The sequence below is a fragment of the Phaethon aethereus genome, assembly GCF_964289735.1.
Source record: "Phaethon aethereus genome assembly, chromosome: 3".
NCBI lineage: Eukaryota > Metazoa > Chordata > Aves > Phaethontiformes > Phaethontidae > Phaethon > Phaethon aethereus.
Genome location: NC_138576.1, coordinates 102009017 through 102032469, shown reverse-complemented (window position 1 = coordinate 102032469; position 23453 = coordinate 102009017).

Here is a 23453-nt window from a genome sequence, read left to right as displayed (position 1 = left end):
TAAATGAAGATTGGAACTGGATGGTAATTCTGAATATATCCAAAATAAGCCTCTCTCATAAGAATTACTGGCGATCTGCTACCACTGGCGATCTGCTACCACTGTCCATCTAGCAGCCTATGAAGGAACTAATTTTACAACAACTCCTTAAGAGAGCAATGCTCATTTAAAAAAAAAAAGAAAAAGAAAAAAAAAATAGCAGAGTTAAATTATTTTTCCATGACCGTTTGAAGTTTTTCTTGCCACCCCTAGCCATTAAGTTCAGTTATTTAGATCTGGAATAATCAGGTGAAGTTAACTATATTTCTCCTACTGCTGGTGGTGTTTGTGATAATGGCCTCAGCCACAGAATTATTGCCTGCTCTATGATAGCTTGGAAATTTTAAATTAAGTTTGAGCTTTGGCCAGCTTCATAACTGATATAATTTGACATTGCTCCATTGACTTTTCAATGCTGACTATTACTAAAAGATGAGATGACACATGATTTCTAATGTTTATGATGACAAGAAGAGTTCAGCTATATAAAAAATGTAAACACTGCGGTCTTTAAATAGTGTGTATAAGAATTCTGATTTAATACCAGGTTAATACTGAGTTAATACCAGGTTAATCAATGCTAACGGAACTGCACTGCTGCTTTAGGAAAATTCTGTGAAACCATAGCTGGATCAGCTAATGATACAAATAAAAATATACTCCTCAGTTATTTTCTGCATGATTCAAAGAAGATAACTCGTAACATGATATAGACTTCCTAAGAAAACCTGGTCTTGCTATTTAAGCTGTTTTCTAGTGATTAGGTAGTAATGTAAACAACAGACTTGGACCCGACCTTACAATCTGCTATTCATTACATCGTTCATGCATTGTTCATTCTGCACTGGATACAAAAAGAAGCAAATTTGGATTAAGAAATTTGGCTTGATTCTATATTGTGATGATCAACTCATGGAAATTTGATTTTATTTTCTTTTCTAGTAACCAAGGCAGAATTTAGACTATGGGAAGCCAGTTTCTGATCTTAGTATTTGAGTGTCAGTCTGGAGTGATCCCATGACTTAAATCCCTGTTCCTTTTTTTTCTTCCAGTGTTCCATCTGTTCACCCCTGCTCTCACTTTATTATTCTGTCATCTGCTTCATACCTCAATGCCTCTTGATGTATGTCCTCTACTTGGACCAGACTTTCATTTTGTATGTCAAGCATGTAAACTACATTATTGAAATACTCAAAACCTATTTCTTATACCTTGGTTTTCATCTTATACTTCTATTTCATAAATGAAATTTTGATTTCATCGAAGATAATTGCAAAACACCCACTGGCTTCCTGAGAGACAGGTTTAATTTTCTGTGTATGGATTTGTTAAAGATTGAAAAGTATTTTGGGCAGAGACAATTGGATAGATTTTCAGTTCCTACCATGGTACACTGGCCAGATTTTTAATTTTTTAGAGTGTTTAGCTCTACTAAAAACATTTTTACACTCCTGTTAAATGAAAGCTGAGTTCTTCTGAGATTAGGACTTGAGAGGTAATAACATTTACACTCTTTTTCAGCCTACCTACTATCAGCAATTTAGATAAGGTCTCTGTATCAAGAACTGAGTCATGCTAGATTTCCTCTGTAATCAGTAGGTGGAGAGAAGCAATCTAAGGAGACAGGTCTACTTCTCTACAATATGTATCACCCTCTGGATGTCCTGCTGTTTCTTTCTAGTGACTACAGTCATGTTTGTGCTGACAAGACTCCAAGTCTGGGCAACTCAGATTTGATCTGAAATCTTTATGTCCCAGAAAATCAAACAAAGCATTAACTGAATACATACAAAATTAAGTGAAGCCAATTCAAAACTCTGAGGCCACTTGACTTGTCCAAAGCTCTACCTGCTGGAAAAAGGCTATAAATGTTAACCAACCATGTTAACCCTCATGCTCCTCTTTCTTGAAGTGCTGGGTGGTGGTGCCTTACTGTATCCAAAGCACATATGTATCCATGATGCAGTATTGTATCCAAAACCCCAAAGCACTCTTTTAATTTAGTAAATAAAAATCAGGAGTAACAGAGGAATGCAAGCACAGTTCTGAAGTAATTCTACTGTCATGATGTTGATGCTTTGAGAGGCTGAAGTCTTTGTTCTACATTTCTTGCTGAACTCTCATTTTCATCTGTTACAGGTGTCTCTCTGAATAGGTGTAGGCTTTTTTTTCTCTTTTTTACATCTATTTATGAATGGTGGACTTTAAAAGAAATACATACCTGTTCAGGCACATTGTGAAGGTATGCAGAGGCAATTGAAGCATGGAATAAGGTGACTACAATACCAACAGTTTTTGTAATGCTTTCCACGGTGCCAATCAGAACAAACAGAAGAGCCGGAAAGAATTGGGCAATATATAAAACAATGAACAAAGAACAATGCCTATTAGCACTTTATAGCTCTTTGGACTGTGTTCCTTTCAGCCAACTGCTTTAATTTGATGATAATGCAGAAAATACTGAAGAAGGTGCCTAAAAAACAGAAAAGAAACCAGTAACACATTGAAGTTTTATGCGACACAACTGCTGCTTGTATCTTACTGGTCAGGTATGTAATTTTGACAAGATTAGTCATAATTAAAAGTTTTCATGGCAACAACATGGAGGTTCAGCAGCACACCAGTAATCCAGACCATAACTGCTATTTTTATAGCATGTAGCATTGATACTTTATTCAACTGGTGATGCAGATGAACCATTTAACTAACCAATCTAATGTGATGACACCAAGAAATACAATAGTCCCTGTCCTGTTCAGTGCAACATGAATAGATTAAAACTGCAGAGAACTTCTTTGCAAAGCCAATATTCTCTTTTCAGGTAGTACTGCATATGAAATGACAGACTAATAATCAGTAAGAAATCAGCAATAATTATGCTGAATATCTATATGGTGCTTGGTGTCCAGCTATTCCTATAAAAGCTCAAAAGATGCTCAAAGCAATTCCACTCCAAGCACAGGGTAAGGAATTATGAAAACTGTATAACATCCACTTACCATTTTAATCATTGCTGCAGTTCTGAAGCTTTTCCTGACTTCATCATCATCGTTGTTGTTGTTGCTCAAAGTCTACTGCCCACAGTCAGTTTGTAAACTGAGCTGTTTTCTAGCCAAGAGTCTCTGAAGTAAGCTGCAGAGGAAGTACAGTGAAGTTTCAAGATGTGGTATATTTATATGCAAATTATGAGCCATAGTGAGTATGATGGACTCTTTCAAACTGTTGAGAGAGGTGACCAGTGAAATATTTGCTCAGCTAAAGTATTGCCATAGCATGCAAAACCTGTCTGTACTGTTTTTAGGTCTCCAGCAAAACCACATGTAGACTAAAACCATTGATTTTATTTGTACCTTCGTTCAGTCTCATTAAGTGATAACTGGTCCAACACCAAGAAGTGACTTCCTTTATTTGGGATACTAAATATGTAGATCAGTGTTCATTAGTCAACAAGTACAGCACAACCATTGCAGTCACATTTGTCAAAGTGTTTAGGCATCTGACTTCCTTTTGAAGTACGTTAAGGTCCATTAGTTTCGTATGTCTGTTCAGTGCTTTCTTTCTACAAGTGCCATCAACAGCTGTATCACAAGGAAGGAACTCTGTAGGTAAGAAGCCAGGCAAGAGAGAAAGACTCCTTGTGCTCCCTCATCAGATGTACCAGACTATTCCCTGAAACAAAATGTTTAATGTCATAACATCTTTTTAAATTTTAAACTGTCACTAATTAAACCCGTCTTTCCCCCCTTTGTCCATTGAAATATTAAATTCCTAGAGAATGTTTCTAAGCCATTCACTGTATTATTTTTGTTCTGTTGGGTAAGAGACACTGTTTGCCTGGATATGGTCTTATCTCTAAACGGGTCAATTTAAGTAGGAACTGGGGCATGGACTTAAGGTTTATAGGAAGTCTAGACATAGCTGAAGCTATCTAGTAGAAATGAGTTTTACAGACATGTCTGTACCTTGTAAAGTAATGTGTTCTTATGCATTAATTTCAGGTATGTTGTCTTCTGGAATATCCCCTTGTTCTTGAGTTGCCAGAAGAAATAAACAAGAAAGGGATTCTTTATTTTCAAAGTATTTATCATAGTACTTCTTATTCATTTCATCTGTGATGTGAAGAATTGTGTTTTTTACGATTATGTCACAGCTGTCAGAAAACCAGAAGAAATTCTTAAATAGAAACAAATAATTTTGAAATAGAAAAAAAATTGTCATGTTGATTTTTGTCATATAATGTGAATTAAGACCTCTGTATTGAAGAAGAGAATAAGAAAATTATTATTTCACTTTTACAAAACCTTTCTACAGCTCTCTAGGATGTTTGGAACCCCTAAAACCTGTCAGTTTGGTAGCTTAACAGCTGTGAAAAGCCAGGGACAGAGGTTCTTAGGCTTCTTCATCATGGGGAGTACCCCATGCTTTACCCTCCCTGCTGCCCATTCTGGGAGTCCAGAGGGTCTGGGGGCCTGTATTGGCAAAGACCATGAAGCTGCGCATGAGACGAACAAGCCACAATCAGGCTGTTGGCCAGATGTAAACAGTGCTACGCCGTCATTTGGCTCTCAACTTCCAGACCAGCCTTCACATGGGAAAGCAGCATTTAGGGGACAACAATTTGCCTGCCCTTTCTTCCTAGAGCTACATTTTCATTTGTGCTCTGGGCCATTTCATTTTGCATCTTTCACTAGTCAACTAACTAAGGATGGTGACATGGTTATGTGAGGATCCTTCATTGGAACCTTTATAAATTACAGTCTTTTTCCAATGTCTTGCCTACAATGCCCTGAAGCTGGGAATTTGCCCTCTCTTATCTTTGTTATGCATGCACTGTCCAGGCTGTGCCCCTAAGGTAGTTGGAGCTCAGTGTTTCTGTATGGATTTAATTCTTGAGATATTTTTGAGATTCAGCAAAAGGAAATCACTCAGTAAATTTGAGCTAACAGTAGTATATTTGACATAACAGCAACAGAAAGATTAGACTGAACGTCTTAGCATAACCCATGCCTAAAATGTACAGCAGCATATGTCTTTCACAGCACATTTCAGAACTTTTACAGAAGTTGTTTGCTAAGAAAGAAGTTTGCATCATCCTGCAAAGGTATATCAAGTTTAACAGGATGGTTTCACTTGCAGCAGTTCTGACTTTCTTTGAACTGTTGTTGTCTCATTACATTTTAGATATAAAATGCTATGGTAGTTCTTGATGCAACTTCCACACATGCAAGGAAGTTACAGCTTACACAAGATTTATCAAATATGTAAAAAAACCTTTTTCCATTTATTCACAGCTATCTTTGGATAATATCAGGCCAAATGAAGCACATTTACAGTTCAACTGAAATGTGTGATTGGCAAACCAAGATCCTGGATGTAAAAATGCAATAATAGCTTCAGAATTAGGCTCAGCATATATTTATATTTACTGATCAACCATGTAAAATTAATCTTGGGAAAAGTTTAGACACAAAATGCCATTCTTACTGGTTTTGGTCAGTCATTGCAGAAGCATGCACATGTGTGATTATAGAATATTTTTTAAAATATATGGGATGGCACCCAGACATTTTTTAATATTGGTGCCCTACTGTATTCCTAATATGCTTCTTTCATCTCCCAATATTGGTGACTTAGAAGTAGTTGTGAAGAAATATACTACCCTGGATTCTTAGGAAGCATGATTGTTAAGACGTATGAAAACCAGCTAATTTTGTCATATTTCTATTTCCCTTCTTCCAGTATTGACAATAAAGGAGTGACCCTAATTAACACAGGAAGTTGCAGAAGGGCCTGCATGGCACCAATCAATAGGATTAATTTTGTGCACATAAATCCCAATGAAAGTTTATGAATGTCAAATTGTCCTCTTAATTGAAATGTGTTTGGTTGTGAGAGAGAGACTGGATGACAGTGACCCAAGTGACTTCCATTGGTTTAAGTTTCATCACATAGTTGCAATGCTTAAGGAAATTAAATTATAAAAATATAAAGATTATAGAAGGCACATGATAACGCAGTGGGTTTGGGCTCATTTTTAGACTTTTTCTTCTTCTTCTTAGTATGTACTTGGATGGGGGAGAGGACAGAGAGGCAATCTTTTCTTTCCTGCCCTGGGAACCCTCTGAAGCAGTAAGCACCGTTTTTGAGCTGCAGTAAGGCTGCCTCCCGCAGGCCCGAAATAAGCTGTGGTGGCTTCATGGGCTCCGGAAAGGGCACCAGTGCCAAGCGGTATGAAATTCACCCTGATGTTCTGGAGACGCTGCCTGCAGAACAGCCAGTGGAGCTACTGGGGAGACTTTGCCTCCTGAGCCTGTTTGGCCTCTAAATTAGCAGTTTGACTGATGTTGTTATTAATCCTATGAGAGATACTGTAACTCTGGTTTTCGAGTTAAAGGAGCTAGTGAATAGGGGCAGAAGCCATAGTGAGAAGTAGAAATAATACTCATGTCTTGCACTTTTGTGGCATGGCTGATTTCTTACTGTGTTTTCTATTGAATACTTTATTTTGGGCAACACAGAATTTGAGCAATGCTATTCCCAGTCATATGAGCTTTATGATTTGATACACTCTTTTAATGACAAGATTGCCTTTTTTTCCTTCAACCATACCAACATAATTCGATGTAAACTTAACTCCAAACCACATTGAGGGCTGTGAACACAAACAAATAAAGAACATTGTCTCTGCTTTGTTTTATTTTTGCATTTTAATTGCTTCTCCACCTTGAATTAGTTTGTTTAGATGATGAATTGGAAGGCTAAAGGCATCTTTTTTTTAGACAACTATGCTTTGCAACTGACAGCTAATATTTGTATTTTTGGGGAAAAAAAATTAAAAATTATGGATAGCTTGAAATCTTCAGATTTTACTTCTAGAAACCTCTTGCATTGTTCTGATCACCTTCTACTGCTGGACCATACAATGTGACAGATGTCTGACACGTCTAGTTGGTTGGCTGGGTTGTGTCTGGTATATTCCTCCTTCTGTGCTAATGCCCAGAGTAAAGTTGGGTTAGTTTCAGTTGATTTGTTTGTGTGTATTTTGTGAAGAGAAGGCAAAGAGGAGTTTATGTTTTCTTTGGCGCTTTAGGGAATGAGGACTTTATTGTCCTGAGTTCTTTAGTCTTGTGACATAGTTTCCTCTGGGATGTTTATGTTTCCTCTGATATCCTATTTCAGAGCTGTATCTGCAAAAGAAGAGGTCACTGCAGGAAGATGTGTCTCAGCTGAATATCTCTGAAGGCGGAGAGAAGTTCAGGAATGTGAATGAATGTAGAGAGGCAATGCCCGCTTCTCCTATTTAGGGCCTGCCAGAGGAGGTTGGGCCCTTGCTGCAGTCTAAGACATCCCTACTGCCAAAATGGATTTAATACTTGTGGCAGCTAGATATTGTGAGAGTACAGGACACACAACTGTGTTCAACTGCTTTTCAATCACAATTGCCTCTGGGTGAAAGGTGGCTTTTTGTTCATATGTGTGCCTTTGGACGGCGGGTTTGGAGCCCATGCTTTCCAAATGCAGTGATCAAGCACTTGCATGTCTTGTCTCTCTTCGCTACACCCTGAGCGCTTCCTGTCCAAGCAGATGCTCTGAGTACTTTGTTGTTTTTATTAGGCTTTTGCTTGAGAAAGGAAACAGGATTATTGGACTGTGGCTTGGCTGTACATAACCACTGTTTATTTTTTGTTCCATTATTACAACGTTTTACATTAATTGAGTTTTTAATAAAAGCCCGAGCAATTCATGCAGCAGGTGTTCTTTAAGGCTATTCATAGTTTGAGGTCATCACAGCTTTCACAGGCACTTTTGCATCTTTTTTATTTGTTCCTTGCTGTTTTGTTTTGCTTTGTTTTCTATAGGTGCCCAAGAGAGAAATAATTGTGTGTTGTTTTCCTCATTTACTTTGTTTGTGGATGGGCTGTACACCCTTCTGATCATTCCAGTGCTTCCTCCATGAGTCCCTCCTCAGATCATTGTGGTGAAAGTAGTATAATGTGCTTTTCTATCTGCTGGCTCATTGATTGCTGCTTGTAGTCTATTTTCTGTTTCCTGCTCTTCATTCCACCCATAATTCCATTGATTTTTCTAGCTCACCTTTCCAAATTAGACTTTGGTTAATGCAGATTCCTCAAGCTTCTTTCTTTCCTCCATGTGAGACTCTGAAGCACTAATTGGTGTAAGAGACTTGACAGGTTCTTATTTCTTTTAAGTCGTCCTTCCCAACAGAGCATCACACAAAAGCCATTAGACAAAATGCCATATTCCTTTTTTTTTCCCCCACTGTTTTTAGGTGGAAAGTAAGAGTGAGGCACGAGTGAGTATCTAAAATTACCAGAATGTAAAGTGGTCCCTAGGGCACAGGACCCTTGTCAGCATTTGGCTCTATGGGCTTGCGCTCTACTGAGCAGTGAGCATTGTGCACATCTCAGGGCTGAAACACGTGTATTCCTATGGTTGTTTCTCTGCACAGAAGCTCCCAGAGGATCTCTGGAAGTTCACCTTGAATCTTCTAAGGCCTTCAGCTGGTCTCGATCTGTCTGTGAGCTTCATCTGTCTGTAGACTTCCTGGCCCTGTATATCGCAGCAAACTATAGGGTACCCCTGAGTTTGCTTTCCCATTATTTATTAGATGGTTAGTTTTTAGTTACCCCTATTTATATATAAATATAAGTATATAAACATATAAATATATAAATATATAAATAATATTTATATATTTAGCTGTGCTATGTTGTCTCTCCAGATACCAGCAGACTCCAAATCATGCACTTCAGCATTTAAGCTGCCAAATACTGATAGATGGTAGACAGGAAAATATTAAAGCACAATCTTGTAGCAGTCCTTCTGATACTGACAGTATATAACCACTTACTGAAAATCATTATCTTCCTGTAATAGTATCTTCACATATCAGTAGGACCTGAAGATGGCTTTCTTAAAGATGAGGGTGACTTTTAGGACCAAGATCTTAATGCGGATGCATTTACTTCATTTTTCTAAAAAAAGTTAAATAACCACTGATGAGACTTCATAAGTACCATATACTGAAGGTTTGGTCTACACATAGCTTTTTTCCTGGCACAAAAGTTTTTCCCAGGTATGACTTTTTTTTAATCTTCTCTTCCAACTCAGTTATTCCTGGTGAAGCATTATTTGAATGAAACTGCACTGGTATAATTTAGTTTGCTTCTCATACTGTAATTAGTCTACAATAGTGCTCTTATTGCATCAATACTAACGAATGTGAATAAAACAATTTTTCTATGCACAGGCAAGCCCTAAAATATACATTTCTCCTAACATTTAATATCATTGAAGATCCTGCTAGAGTTTTAAGAACATTAAAGGAAGCTAGATTAACTATTTTATCTTAAAAATAGTCCTCCTGTCTTTCCTTGTGTCATGAAAAAGGCCAGCTGATGTTAATAAAATCCTTCTATCTCAGCTTTTGAAATTACTTTTTTTTCACTTTAAGTAAGTCCTGAATATGTGAAAAACCTTTAGCCCTCCAAAACCAAATTCCAGTTAATTCCACTCTAAAGGAGCTGAGCTTCCTCAGTACTATAAATTTAAAAAGAATGTTATAGTGGTGAAGTGAGTGAAATAATCTGAATTTTACAAATATACTCCAAACTCCCTATTTTCTGATAAAAAATTTTTTTTAGTCATGTCTTTACTTAGTGGGCTGTATGCAGACAGAAGGGCTCATTAGAAATATGTTTTCTGCACATCAGGGTTATGCCTGAACTACCTTTTCTGCATTCAGGGAGAATTTGAAAGCTGAGATTGCCTGAATTGTGACCTTGGTATAATACTTTTGACAACAGTGGTTTTTTAACAGAACTGACCATAGACTTCATTTATTCTTTTTTAAAGAATAATCAAGACCTTTGGCTCTTCACTCTTTCTGAACAAGCTAATTTGCATTCCGATCTCTGCTCCCAGGATTTATGCCTCACAGAGCTCTTGCTTAATAGACACCCAATATTGTCTTTGTGTAAGTGTGAGCGCAGTGCTCTTTAGCAGCTGACAAGGTTTGGTAATGTTTAGCTGGTCACAAGATGTCTGTACTGAAGTTAGGAAAGGGCTCTTCTGAGCTCTCTGAACATCATATTCTTGCTCATAAGAACTTCTTTCCAAAGGACACTGGTATCTGTGATATGGTTTAGCATGTTTGGATATTCAAAACAGTACTAGACATTTGAATATTAGTATTACGTATAACCATCCTGATAGCAAATCTGTGCAGAGTTTTGAAATAAAAGAAATATATTCTAAATACACCACAGAGTAGGCGACTAGATAAGCCTGGTGCAAGGTCCTCATAGTTTCATGCAGATTCTTCCAAATGTTTCCTTATGATGATTTATAATGATATGGTGCCTGTATTTTCTGTACTTCTAATCTATGATTGATAGCAGCATGGTTTCAGCTGCTTTTTGTGATCTGTAAGTCTTACAACCCTAGCTGCAGCTTTGCTTTCCATTTCTGTTGAATCAAGGACTTTAAGGGACCTGTGGTTCAGAAAAGCAGCGCACAGCCAATAAAGAACTATAGTCTAGGCTGGTCTTTCTTTGTTTAATGACTTTGTTTTTCCTATTTCAAAGGCAGCTTTCAGTCACGTGCCTAATCTGTACCCTCACGTTGCACAGTGTGAGCTGATAACTCGCCCCTGCACCCTTTCCCCTCCCACACACCTTTGCACTCCAGTTCCTCCATTGCTCCATCTGGCAATATTCCCTGTAATAAAAATTGATAACTATCTAACACAAACGAGAAGGGAAAAATATATTTCAGTTGAGGCGGGCTATTGAATGTATAATGGTGTCATGAACTTCCAGTCTCTGATGTTGGATTTTTCTGCCATATGGGAAAAGCAGTATGGCAACAACACTGCTACTCCTAATTATATAATATAAATGTCAAGCTTGTTCAAAATTCAAGGATTACACACTGCCAGAAGAAACTCTCTCTTCTGTAGTCTGAAGCTTTTTGGCACAGGGTCTGAAGGAAGAAGCACTTACTGTCTGTGATCTCATCAGCCTATTTTTTAGATGGACAGAAAAATGCATTTTAACAGTGTCTCTGCCAAGGGACAAGATAATTTCTTGCTTTCAGCTCTGAAAAACTTCCAAGATACCAAAAATTTCAAGTATACACAAATCTAAATATTAGGTTTAGAAAAGATAACAAATATTGACTAGATGTTTAAGCATTAACAAATTTGTAAAGCACATTCATGGAAAATTCACAGATGGGTATAACCAACTGACTTTTTGGTTGCAGCAATGTAAAATAAGACTTAGAAATTATTCACTGAGCATTTAGCAAATGGTTATGAATTACTGTTGAGAAATTCTAATAGGTATTATTTTTTATAATTTTACTGTCATTCCTACTGGAAATAAGAAGAAATACTGTACAATGCCTATAGTAAAAGGCTATCACTATCCAAGGATCTTATGAGCTTAAAAGGACACAAAACAGTGTGTTAGAAAGGAAATAGTCTTATCTTTATTGCACAGCAGAGAACTGAAAGTGAGGTTTATTCCAACGTTAAAAGGAAAATATTTGGCAAAGCTGATCACCTGTTAAGTGATCTTAAGTCTTGGAGAACTTCAGAACTGCTTCTTGTAGAATAGATCATACATAAAAAGTCAGGTAGGTGTTTGCCTTGATTTATATTGATTCTGAACAGCTTTTAAATTATTCATCATCAACTTAATAACTTCCAAAGTGATTGTTTTATAAATAGTGACAAATCATCTGGATGTGTTAAGAAACCTGTTTTTTCAATGAGACTGCAGATCAAAACATTATAAGATATTTTAAAAGACTATTTCATACAGTTATGCATAATAAAATTACCTGCAAAAACACTTTACAGAAAAAACAGAATTTTAAGTGACTCAGGCGATATTTTTTCTTAATATATAAATGGTTAAGGAAAATTCTACAGGACCTTTTTATTTATTACCAAATATGGCTTGATTTAAAGCCAGTAAAGCATACAAGTCAAATTTCTGATTTGACCAAGTGGCAGAGAACACACATATGATGTATTTAGAATTGGCGAAAGCTCATCTTGGTGAAGAGTGCTGTAAATTACTTTTGGTTAAAAAAATCAGCAGAGGAAGTGAAAAATCATTACTACCAGAACAAGAACAATAAAACATTAATGCTCTGTGTAAAGATTGATGGGTAGTTGAAAAGCTGATTTGTAAAAGTCACCAGTACCACAGGGCATGAGTTTATTAAGAATATGAAAGAGGCAGAGTAAAAAATGAGCTCATACTTTAATCAACAGAAATGGAAAATAAAGAGCTCAATATTTGTAGGCTTCTTTCAGTGGAATTTTATTTTGAGGGTAATTGCCTCCACAAAAACCCCCAAAGACTTCAACCGCTTGAAAACCAACCTACCCCAACTCTGATTTGTCCGAGGAGCTGAAGACAGATAATAATGGGTGGAGAGGCAGATGGAGAAGGCTGACACTTCATAATTAAAATACATAAGGAAATGGATGGAAAATCTGTGCGTTTTCCTGTTCCCCTTCTTTTCCTACACAAGTTGTCATTTTCATATTGTTAGGTATATTATATGTAGTATCTTATACAAATAAGTAAATTGTCAACTCCAGAGTGGGATTAGCTATGACTCATGCAAACATAGGAGAATTCGGGCCCTGGATTTGGAAACTGTTGGTGGCAAGAATCATGGCTTCACATCTATTTCTACACAAACACCCTATAAATTGTGCTACTTTACTGAGGGTCCTGACCACTCCTGTGTTATGCAAACAGATAATAGCTTTATCTGCTCAGGAAAGACATAAAAGGCCCAACAACTTCAGTGAAATCGATTGTCTAAAAGTTAGCAATCAGTTGATCAGACCTTTATGGTCTCAGAAATAGCCATCGTATGTTTGACACTAATTGTATTTGGCATCCTACCTGAAAATTTAGAGCAGAAAGTCTGAATATCTCACAGGCATAAAATATCTTCTATTTTGAGAGATGAGTCACACTGATAAGAAAGTACAGAGATGCTGGTGACTACATGTATTTCTGTGTACTGTTTCCACTGTTGATCTAGAATAGGAAACTTTCTTGATAAAAGTCTATGTACAAAATTATACTCTTGGAAGCTGCTAAACCGACAGTCTTCATGCCACTGGCAGAGGTAACATGCGTTTCTTATTCTATCTAGCCAATATGCCTATATTTAACTCTGATCTAAAAGCACTGAAATACAGTATAAGGAAGATATTTTATCCTCTTGCTCATTTATGGTTTACTGCAAGATGCTGAGCTTTTCTGGGAGCTGATGAGAGTCTTTAACTCCCACTAGTTTTGTTGAAAATTTGACATAAATATTTCACAAGAATGCCTGATATTTTGTGGAGACAAACTCTGTCCTTCACCTCTCCTCTGAGGTTTTATGAAACATTTCACTACAAGCTGATCAAATACATTGATATAACTATCAAACAGAGGCTTCCAGGTATCTAATTGTTTAGTTAACTTCCCTCAGAGTAAGCTTATTTCTGTGCCTTTGTGTTTGTGTGATTTGATTTAATCTAGAAGTAGGGCTACATTTTAAAAAGATTTTCAGTGCCTGATAGGGAAAAAGAAATCACTTAGCCTTGGAAAAGACTCATATTCAGAAGCCAGATCCCTCTTTGGTCTGGAAACAAGTAGAAATGATCATTTTTTCTAAGAATGCATGACATGACTGTCTCTGCCTGTCATATATATGATAATTATATATGTCAGTTCAGTCAGTAAATAACTATGTCAGTTCGTACTTCAATAATGTTTACAGTTCTTATTAGTGGGGTTTTATGTGTTTATATTGAGGGGTATTCATTATTGTAATTTATCTTCCAAGAGCCTTTATATTCAGTACACATCAGGCTTTGACAGCTTTTGGATTATATGCATCTCTTTCTAAAAAGTGAAGTATTTTAAAAATGTAATGTGTGGTAAATGTGTGGTAAATGTCTCAACTTGAAGAATAATGTAATAACGACGCTTATTAGACAGCAAAGTGAATAAAATGACACTTGGGGAGAAGAGATGCAGTACTTTCCTACATTGAGGTGCTCTTACGGACTCTAGACTGTAGAAAGATAAGGAACAAATTAGCAGTAGCAAGGAACAAATTAGTGGTGTTAACTCTCCAGAAATTAGCTTTCTCTGTGTGTAGTAATTGAAACTTTGGTACCATGGAGAAAACAACTACCACATGACTGTGAAGTTTTAAAACCCTTTAAACAGTAGTAAAGATGAATGAGTTAATCTGGTTCAGTCCAGTGTTTTTGTGTAATATAAACATTAATGCACAACACTTTTTTGTTGCTTATAACAGTAGTTGTAAGACAGATATAGCTACATTGCTGTTGCAAACATGACTGAAGATCCAGGAGAAACAAAGCTTGCAGGGAAGGTGATATCTCTTCTTGGACCTGTATACCAGGTGGACAGGCAAAAAAAGTATTTAAGGACTGAGACTGGTCTAGTGATACACAGGTATATTGCCAGATTAAATAAAACAATGTGAATTGCGTATGGGATTAATAATCTGTTCTTGACAGCCTTGCGACTTCCAGTTGCAACACAATGGGGACTCCTGTAACTTGCTTGATTGTTCTTCATTCTTCAGCTCCCACCATGCTGGGGTCCAGCCACAATTTTTACTGGGATTTTACTTCCAATTTACAATATTATTAACATTCAATTGACAGTTTTTAAATGTTCTTGTCATGGAAGGATATAAGTGAAACTGGCTTCTGTCTACTTTTAACTTTTTTTCCTAAGAAATTCCGTATCTGTAATGCCTCGCTCCTCCTTTGCTGCAGCATCACTTGTGCCTTTGTATCCCATCCATAGCAATCAGAGATGTCACTAAATTTTTATGGTTTTTTTATTGATGTAGCAGGGGTAGGTAAGAAAGAAAGAAAGAGAAAGAATGTAGTACATCATTTGTTCTTTTAAATGTTATTACCTTGGGGTTACCAACAGCTATAAGTTGCTATTTCCTTACAGGACCAGTGTATATCATTGCAAGAAGAGATGATGATGGATATATCCACACTGTCATATAACACAGCTTCCTGACCTGGTTCCTGGTTCCCTGATTATAAAAACTTGTGGGTATGTTAGTTCACTCCCCAGCTGCTTCTGGAGGGAACTAATTAGTTCCCTTGGGCTCTGTCTACATCTGTAATTCAGCACACAGGAGTGGAACGGTAGATCAAAATGGATCATGCTGAGGATCCTCGTCTCTCTCTCATTTGTGTGCTACCAGCGTTGTGAAGGATGTCATGGGCTGCTGCCCTCCTGTGATCAGCTACCTGGTGTGGGAACGGCAGGGCAACAAGTCCCTGCATGCTGGATGATCAAAGAAGAATAATAAAAAACTCGGATCTAAGACCAATATGGCGGAATATTCCTAAAGTGCATAGGGAGTGGATGAATGGCGAGGGCGTAATGCCGTTCAGGGAAAGAATGTAAGCAGACCAGATAGGAATGCCATCTGGCGGGTGAACGTGATTGTGTGTGAGAAACAATGCACGAGGGACATCCTGCCCTACTGCATAGTCCAGATCCATATTTTGTATCTTATAAATAGAAAGGCAGAAGGAAAAATAAAGCACTCAGTCCTGATCAGAGCTAGAGGCTGAGCGTGATCGTTCGCCGCAACCTGGGATTCCAGCTGACATGCAGATTTGCCTATCTCATCTTGCATGGGGTTATGTTATGGTGTGCTCTGCCTCTGATGTGCTATTAGAAGCCATGACATGCCAGAATGGCCTCCACTGTTGCCCCCAGTAAAATGATGCTCTAGGGTCACAGGCATATGACATGGTTGCCAGGCAAGAGGTGTGCCTGGCACACCTTGTAGTTTATGAACATGACTAGTCAGATATATAGAGAGAGGAATGTGGACAGAGGAACTGAGACAAGTACCCTACATTTGGTCTGAGGACAGGAAATCACTACCTTGAGAGTGACACTTTGAAGAGTAAGCAGAGTTTATCTGTTTTACCCTAATAAAACATATGCTTTCTTCCTATAAACTTCAGTTCTCATGGAAAGGAAGGACATCTTTTATGGGATACTGTAAAACTGTCATGTATTGTAGGTAAGTCTGAAGATTTATTTTTAAAATCTTATTCTCAAGGTCCCTGGGTTTTTCCGAAATCTGGCTCCTTAAGCAGTCAGTCTTCTGCAAGTTTGGCAGGCTTATCTGGTGTACTCTTAACTCCTCTCAGCTGGTTTTTCTCACTTAGCAAGGAACTCTTTCTGCCCACTCAGGAAGTACAGAGTGGCTTTACAGGACAGTATAGGAAATCCACTGCAGCATGTCATATGGCAAGTTAAAGTCCATTGGTAGTAATTCTCGCTGAAGTAACAGCTACTGTGTTCTTGGAATCCAGAACAGTAACTTCCAACACCTACAAAATACGCCCCACATGCTGAGACAATTTATAGTCTGTGATGCATGGAGGGAAGGAGTGTGGTGGTTAAATTATTAATATTTAAGATTGGCAGGTCTGGCTAAGAACGTTTACCTAAAGATCTTTCCTTTCAAGTAAAAGCTAACAGTCTGTGATTCTTTCCAACTCCCCGCTTCTGAGCTAAGCTAGTACTGGCTGTGCCACTCCTATAGGATCCACCAAGAGACACCTCTCCATATTGTCATGTTACTTGCTGTTTGATTCCTTAGAAATGCAGCAGTTAGCAAGCAACTTAAGGAGTTCATCCTTCCCAGGGATGGATACCTACTTTTGTTAACACTGAAATGATTGTTTTTCCTCACTTCTCTGATTTTTTTGTGAAACAGTATATAGGTTGGGTCTGTGCAAACACTTGACAGAAAACTGGGGAGCGTAGGGAGAGATGCTGTCCCAGTGTTCCTAAATTGTACCTGCATTATTGCACAGTTGGAGTCCTCAGATCCTCCAAGAGGAGTTAACTGTCACCTTCTGAGATGGCAAATTTGAGTCAGATAAGTTGAATAGATATATAATCAATATATATATTCTCTACCTATATAAGGTAGAGACTATACACACACACACACATTTATGCAGGCACACTCTAAAGAGTGCTGCAAACATACAGTGCTTTCAGGAAGAAGCATTTTCAGAAATGATGTGGATATCCAGAACATTAATTTAATTTCTTTTCAGTCATCAGCAAGAAGAGCGGCTGGAAGGATCTCAGGAAAGGAACTCATAGGGCAGACAGAAAGACAGCATTTCAGGAGCATGCTGTCTTTCAAGGAGACACTTGGGCACTGTGAAAGTCCTGGCATACCTGCTGTTCCCTGGACATTAGCAATAATGAATGTCTTGCTATGAGAACCAAAGAAAGCGGTGTCAGATAGGACAATAGTAAAAAATGGGAGCCCATCTGTCTATGTGATTAATGGAATGAGCCCCTTCCAGAAAACAAATGGACTTGAGACATTTCTGGAGGTTGCGGAATGTGCCCAGTTTAGCATTACACAGAGGTGCAGAAAGGCTAAGAATTCATATAGCTGCTGATGTCACCTGGGAAATACCAGTAGAACGTGCTGGGTGATTGAACAGGACATCTGATCCATGCACATTTTTCATGAACAGAACTAAAAGCAGCCCATGGAGCTCCACGGTGGAGCAGATCTCCACCTGCAGCCCATGGAGGACACCCCATCAGCGCAGGTGGATGCCTGAAGGAGGCTGTGACCCTTTGGCAAGTCCACACTGGAGCAAAAAACAGAACTAAAAGATCCACTAAGTCCAGCTTTGTCAAATTCTTTGTAGAGGAATGGCAGGGAAAAAAGTTGGTGGTAAACTATGTTATAAAATTTTCTGCATGAAGTGTGAATCACTTAGTTTCTAGTAAACCAATTTAATTACATAAAGTAAAAAAACCCAAACTTTCTTGGTCATCCATGATGAGGCAGATGAGTAATTTTGCAAATGGTCCATGTCTCAAATGATATTTATAAATGAATTGTACTTTGAAGCCAGAGACCCTGCCCCACAAACCTGATTACCTGCCATGACCATCCAACAACAGCTTACCCTAAAAACTGTTCCCACGTACAAATATGGGAAAATTCTTTATCTGTTTTAATCTGATCTTTGTTCAATGACACTGAGATTCTTTCCCCAAAGACCTCCATGGGAATGAAGTAGCTAGCTTCTTTTGGCCCTTTTCAAAAACTGTTTTGTTATGATGATAGAGACTACCACCAAGATGAAATTAGTGAGTTGTGTCCAATGACAATGTTGGCAGACCTTATATCCAAAGCTCGCTCTCAGCATGTAGTACACATACTCTGTAGGGGCAAAGCACACCCATCCCGGTCTCCTCAAGGCTGAACCACAAGTTTTCTTCCTTTAGCATTACCTGCTGAATGCAAAACACATTATCAAAAGGAAAAGTCCTTCATCAATCAAATCTGTGATCCTGAGCCACAGGTGAAATGCTGGATTTATTAGCATGTTTCTCTGGCACATGGTGTTGAACAGCTGCTTCTATGGCATTAAGGAGACTCTTTAGTCTTAGACTATTTTAAAATAGCAGATACATTTGGCTGCATTTTCGTATCAGTTTCTGAAACATCCCCAGAACACTGTTGTAGAAGAAATGTGTTCTCTATGGTGCTGCTAATTTGGGTACATGCTGAATGTGGCTTACACAAAATAGCAGTCACTTACCTGCTAGGATGCCACTAGGGCATCCCACGCTAGTGTCTAGGGCTTGGATACTTACATCTCTCTTAAACATTTAGCTGCACTTTTCAAGTTACTGGAAAGGGAACATCTATTCATAGTTATGGCAGTATGATATTCTTCCATATTTACCAGAAATAATTGCTTTCTTCAGCATTATGCCTTTCAACCCTGTAGGAAGCAGTAGAAAAGCCTCTTCTGAGAGCCACTGTTACAGGGATTTCATTATTTTCAGTGAGGGTTTTTGGTCCCTCCTTCTTCATCATTGTTACCTTTTTTTAGTTCCCTTCTTCACACGTTATCTTCAGTCTGTGCTGTTCAACCTTGAGTATCATGAACTATTCCCACTGAAAATGTTTCTGGTTACCTTTCACAAATGAGTGATAAGCATGAACGCAGGACTTTTGGGTGTACTTCAGTGTAAGTCGCTGTGAAAGGCGTGACCTGTCTCACACTGACCTCAGTGATCTCTTCTACCCTTCTGCCTGAGACTGAAGAGCATTTGTGTGACTTGAAGAAGCAGGTCTGCTGAGAGAAGGCAGAATTATTGTATTTAATGGAACGGGGAGGATTTTGGTCCATCCCTGGAGAATGCCTAGTCACTATTACGCTGTCTTTTATCAATAGAGATTGTGATAACAAAAATATTATACAGGTAAGATTTTTTTCTGAAGGAGAGAGGAAAAAATTGTCCCTCTAGAAATCCTGCAGAAGGCCCATGTAATTTTTGACATCTTTTAAGCTTTGGTTTGAAAACTTCTGCCCTCTACACACTAATTGCTTGCATTGAGGAAGTGCACACATTCTGCTACTTATGCTAATTACTGATAAGGAAAAGGCTGGAGAGCTTGAATGATGAAACATGTTTCATGCACTTGTCTTTTACTAAGCCAAGTCCTGCAAAACTGGCAGCAGTTGCAAGGAGTGATCATCCCCCTCACTGTAATTTGAAAACTCCTTCTCTTCTTTCCATCAAAAATAACAAGGTAAGGGCTCCTGTATTGTCAAAATGGGCTTCACATACTAAGTGTATTGAGTGGCAGGCAGGTAGTTAGACAAGGGACCATGCAGATAAGTAAAAAAAGGGAAAATCAACTCATTTCTTCAACTTTTCTACTCACTGTGTAGATCGATGGAAGAGATGCTGTTATAAGGGAAGGAGCAACAGCTTGGATGGATTATGGTCTTGGACCCTAGACACCCACTGTGTCATCTTAATTCTGATAACCAGGATTGCAGATTCTTCTTCAGTCATATAATACTTGGCAGTGAGACAGGGAAAGAGGGAGGAATAAATCTCAGCATATTTCCCACTTCCTAGATGTCTCTGGCTCTAGAGATAATGCTGTAAAGTTTGTAAACGAGTTGGGTTAAACCTTAAAATAGATAGGTGTATTGGGTTTGTGTGGCAAGGTTTTGGTAATGGGGGGCTGCAGGGGTGGCTTCTGTGAGAAGCTGCTAGAAGCTTCCCCTCTGTCTGATAGAGCCAGTGCCAGCCGGCTCCAAGACGGACCTGCTGCTGGCCAAGGCCAAGCCAATCAGTGATGGTGGTAGCACCTCTGGGATAATGTATTTAAGAAGGGGAAAAAAACCAGCACACAGCAATTGTAGCAGGAGAGAGGAGTGAGAATATGTGAAACAGCCCTGCAGACATCAAGGTCAGTGAGGAAGGAGGGGCAGGAGGTGCTCCAGGTGCCAGAGCAGAGATTCCCCTGCTGCCCATGGTGAAGACCATGGTGAGGCTGGCTGTGCCCCTGCAGCCCATGGAGCTCCATGGTGGAGCAGATCTCCACCTGCAACCCATGGAGGACCCCCCACTGGTGCAGGTGGGTGCCTGAAGGAGGCTCTGACCCTTTGGGAAGTCCATGCTGGAGCAAACTCCTGGCAGGACCTGTGGAGCCGTGTAGAGAGGAGCCCAGGCTGGAGCAGGTTTTCTGGCAGGACTTGTGACCCCATGGGGGACCCAGGCTGGAGCAGCCTGTTCCTGAAGGACGACACCACATGGAAGGGACCCAGGCTGGAGCAGTTCATGAAGAACTGCAGGCAATGGTAAGGACTCATGTTGGAGAAGTTCATGGAGGACTGTGTCCCATGGGAGGGACCCCACACTGGAGCAGAGGAAGAGTGTGAGTCCTCCTCCCCCTGAGGAGGAAGGAGCTGCAGAGACACCATGTGATGAACTGACCACAACCCCCATTCCCCATACCCCTGCGCCACTAAGGGGGAGGAGGTAGAGAAAATTGGGAATGAAGTTGAGCCCGGGAAGAAGGGAGGAGTGAGGGGAAGTTGTTTTAAGATTTGGTTTTATTTGTCATTATCTTACTCTGATTTTGATTGGCAATAAATTAAATTAATTTCCCCAAGTCGAGTCTGTTTTGCCCATGACGGTAATTGGTGAATAATCTCTCCCTGTCCTTATCTTAACCCACAGCTTCTCGTTATACATTCTCTCCACTGTCCAGCTGAGAAGGGGAGTGATAGAGTGGCTTTGGTGGGCACCTCGCATCTAGTCAGGATCAACCCACCACAATGGGTAAAAATGGAAATCTTAAATACTTTTTTTATTTTTACAACATATGATTTTTAAATCAGTTTTGTGATTAGGATTTTTTAGTATCTGAAAGTAGCAATATTGACTTTTAAACTTCATTGGGGTAAACTTAAATTTCTGAAGGAGGCAACTGGTTCCATCTGAGGTAATAGACATTGTCATAGATACAACAAAGCATTTGTAAATGTGTCCTTTGTTTAGGAAATGTATTCGGATACAACTTCCTGCTATTGAAATCAATACCAATTCCCCTAACTTCTACCTGGTATTACTTTGGATTTACTTTAATAAAAAGTTGGGCCAAATAGTGAGGCCAAAATTGGATAACTTACACCTTACTGTATGTCAAAACAACATGCCTAAAAATATTTAAAAGTCTAGGCACCCTTAATATTTGCAGAGCAATAGCCAAATGTGAAGAGCCTTGTCTGGAGTTTACAAGGCTTTGGAATTCCTTTAAAAAAGAATGTTAAATTGCTGTCTGAGGAATGAAACAGTAATTTATGTCTTCTTGAGCTGCAATGCTTTAAGTAGAAATCTTATCCTGAGGTTTGATTATAATTCAGCATTAACACTGGCTGTCCTTTGGCCACCTTGAGGTAATTTTCATTTAAGATTCTTGACTTTTGCTTGGTAATGTTGTATAGAAACAGCTCTCTTCTTGTCTGTTATTGCTTCCTTGGTATCTATATGAGGGAATGAATAGGTCAAGTCTTTCTAATTTGAAGTCTCCATTTGAAGAATGAAAAAAGGAATAAGCACCTGATACTGACACACTGCTTTACTAATCTCAGCCTTTCAGATTTTATCAGCCATACTTAAAATCAACATTAATTGGAGAATTACCCTGTGACTAATTAATTTTTTTTCCTTCCAAAATTGACACAGACAAGTTTTTAAAATATGAAAATACAATTTTGGGTTTTTAAAAAAATAACATATTGTGGGAATCTTTGTAAGTTGCTTTGCTTTGAGAAGTCTAACACATAACCTTTATATGAAGACTCATCTCTTCCATCTTAGTGGAAAAAGTATTCAGATATTGTATATTAACCAAAAAACCTAGACTTTGACTTTTTTGCAGGGTGGTTGTTGCAGGCTGGAGGGTAACTATGTATTGCCTCCCTCCTGAGATGTGGTACTCACTACTGGAAGCCAGACTTTACCTGCAGTGTTGTCAATCCCCCACAGACTGGAAGGACTTCCTTCAGGAGTTTGTTTGTGCATCTCAATACAGTCTGTTCTTTCCTTTCTAATGCCCTGCTGAAGATTCATTTTCATCTTGTGATCCACAATAACCTCCAAATGTTTTCCAGGAGAACATTCGCATAGCAAGTTGTTGCTCATGTTTTTATACAGTTGATTTGTTTGTGCTTATGTGCGTTACAGTTGTCCCCACTGGATTTCACCCTGTTGTTTTTAGAACTTTCTACAAATGTATTGGGAAAGTTTTGAATTCTAAGCATGACCTCTAGGATACTGCAATTCTACCTGGTTTGGGATTGTATGTGTTTTAAATTCATATGCTGTCTATTGTATCATCCAGATTACTATGACTATACAGCATTGAATGCAAGTCCATTTTGCCAGTCAACAGCTAACAATCCTCTGCAATATTTTATTCAGCTAGTTTTAAATATTGCTTGAAGTTCAACTGAGAGTATTTTCACCTAGACAATACTTTCTTGATTTGTTTCTCTTCTATGTGAGCCAGCATCTAGGGCCTTAGTGGGGTCAAAACATGACAGATACTATTTGTCCTTTATTTACCTTGTTCCTAGAAGGAAATTAGATTGGCTTGACCCAATGTTAGTTGTTAACCCATTCAAGCAATTGTAGACTTAGACACTATCTGTATTTTTGTCAAAAAATTACTGTTTTAGAAAACTATTCTATGCTGGGTAATGAGAAGACTAATAAGATAGAAAAATATTCTTTAAGAAAAACAGAGATTTCCATATACCATACATAGCATCAGTAAGACCCAAAGATCCAACAAGGTGGACTGTTCTTGGTCAAACTAGAGGAAAGTCAAAGATATTTATTAAAAATATAAAACACCTAGATAACTTTACTTCTATTGAAATGTTCTTTAGTTAATGAGATCTAACAAGAATTGGAAAGAATACTTTC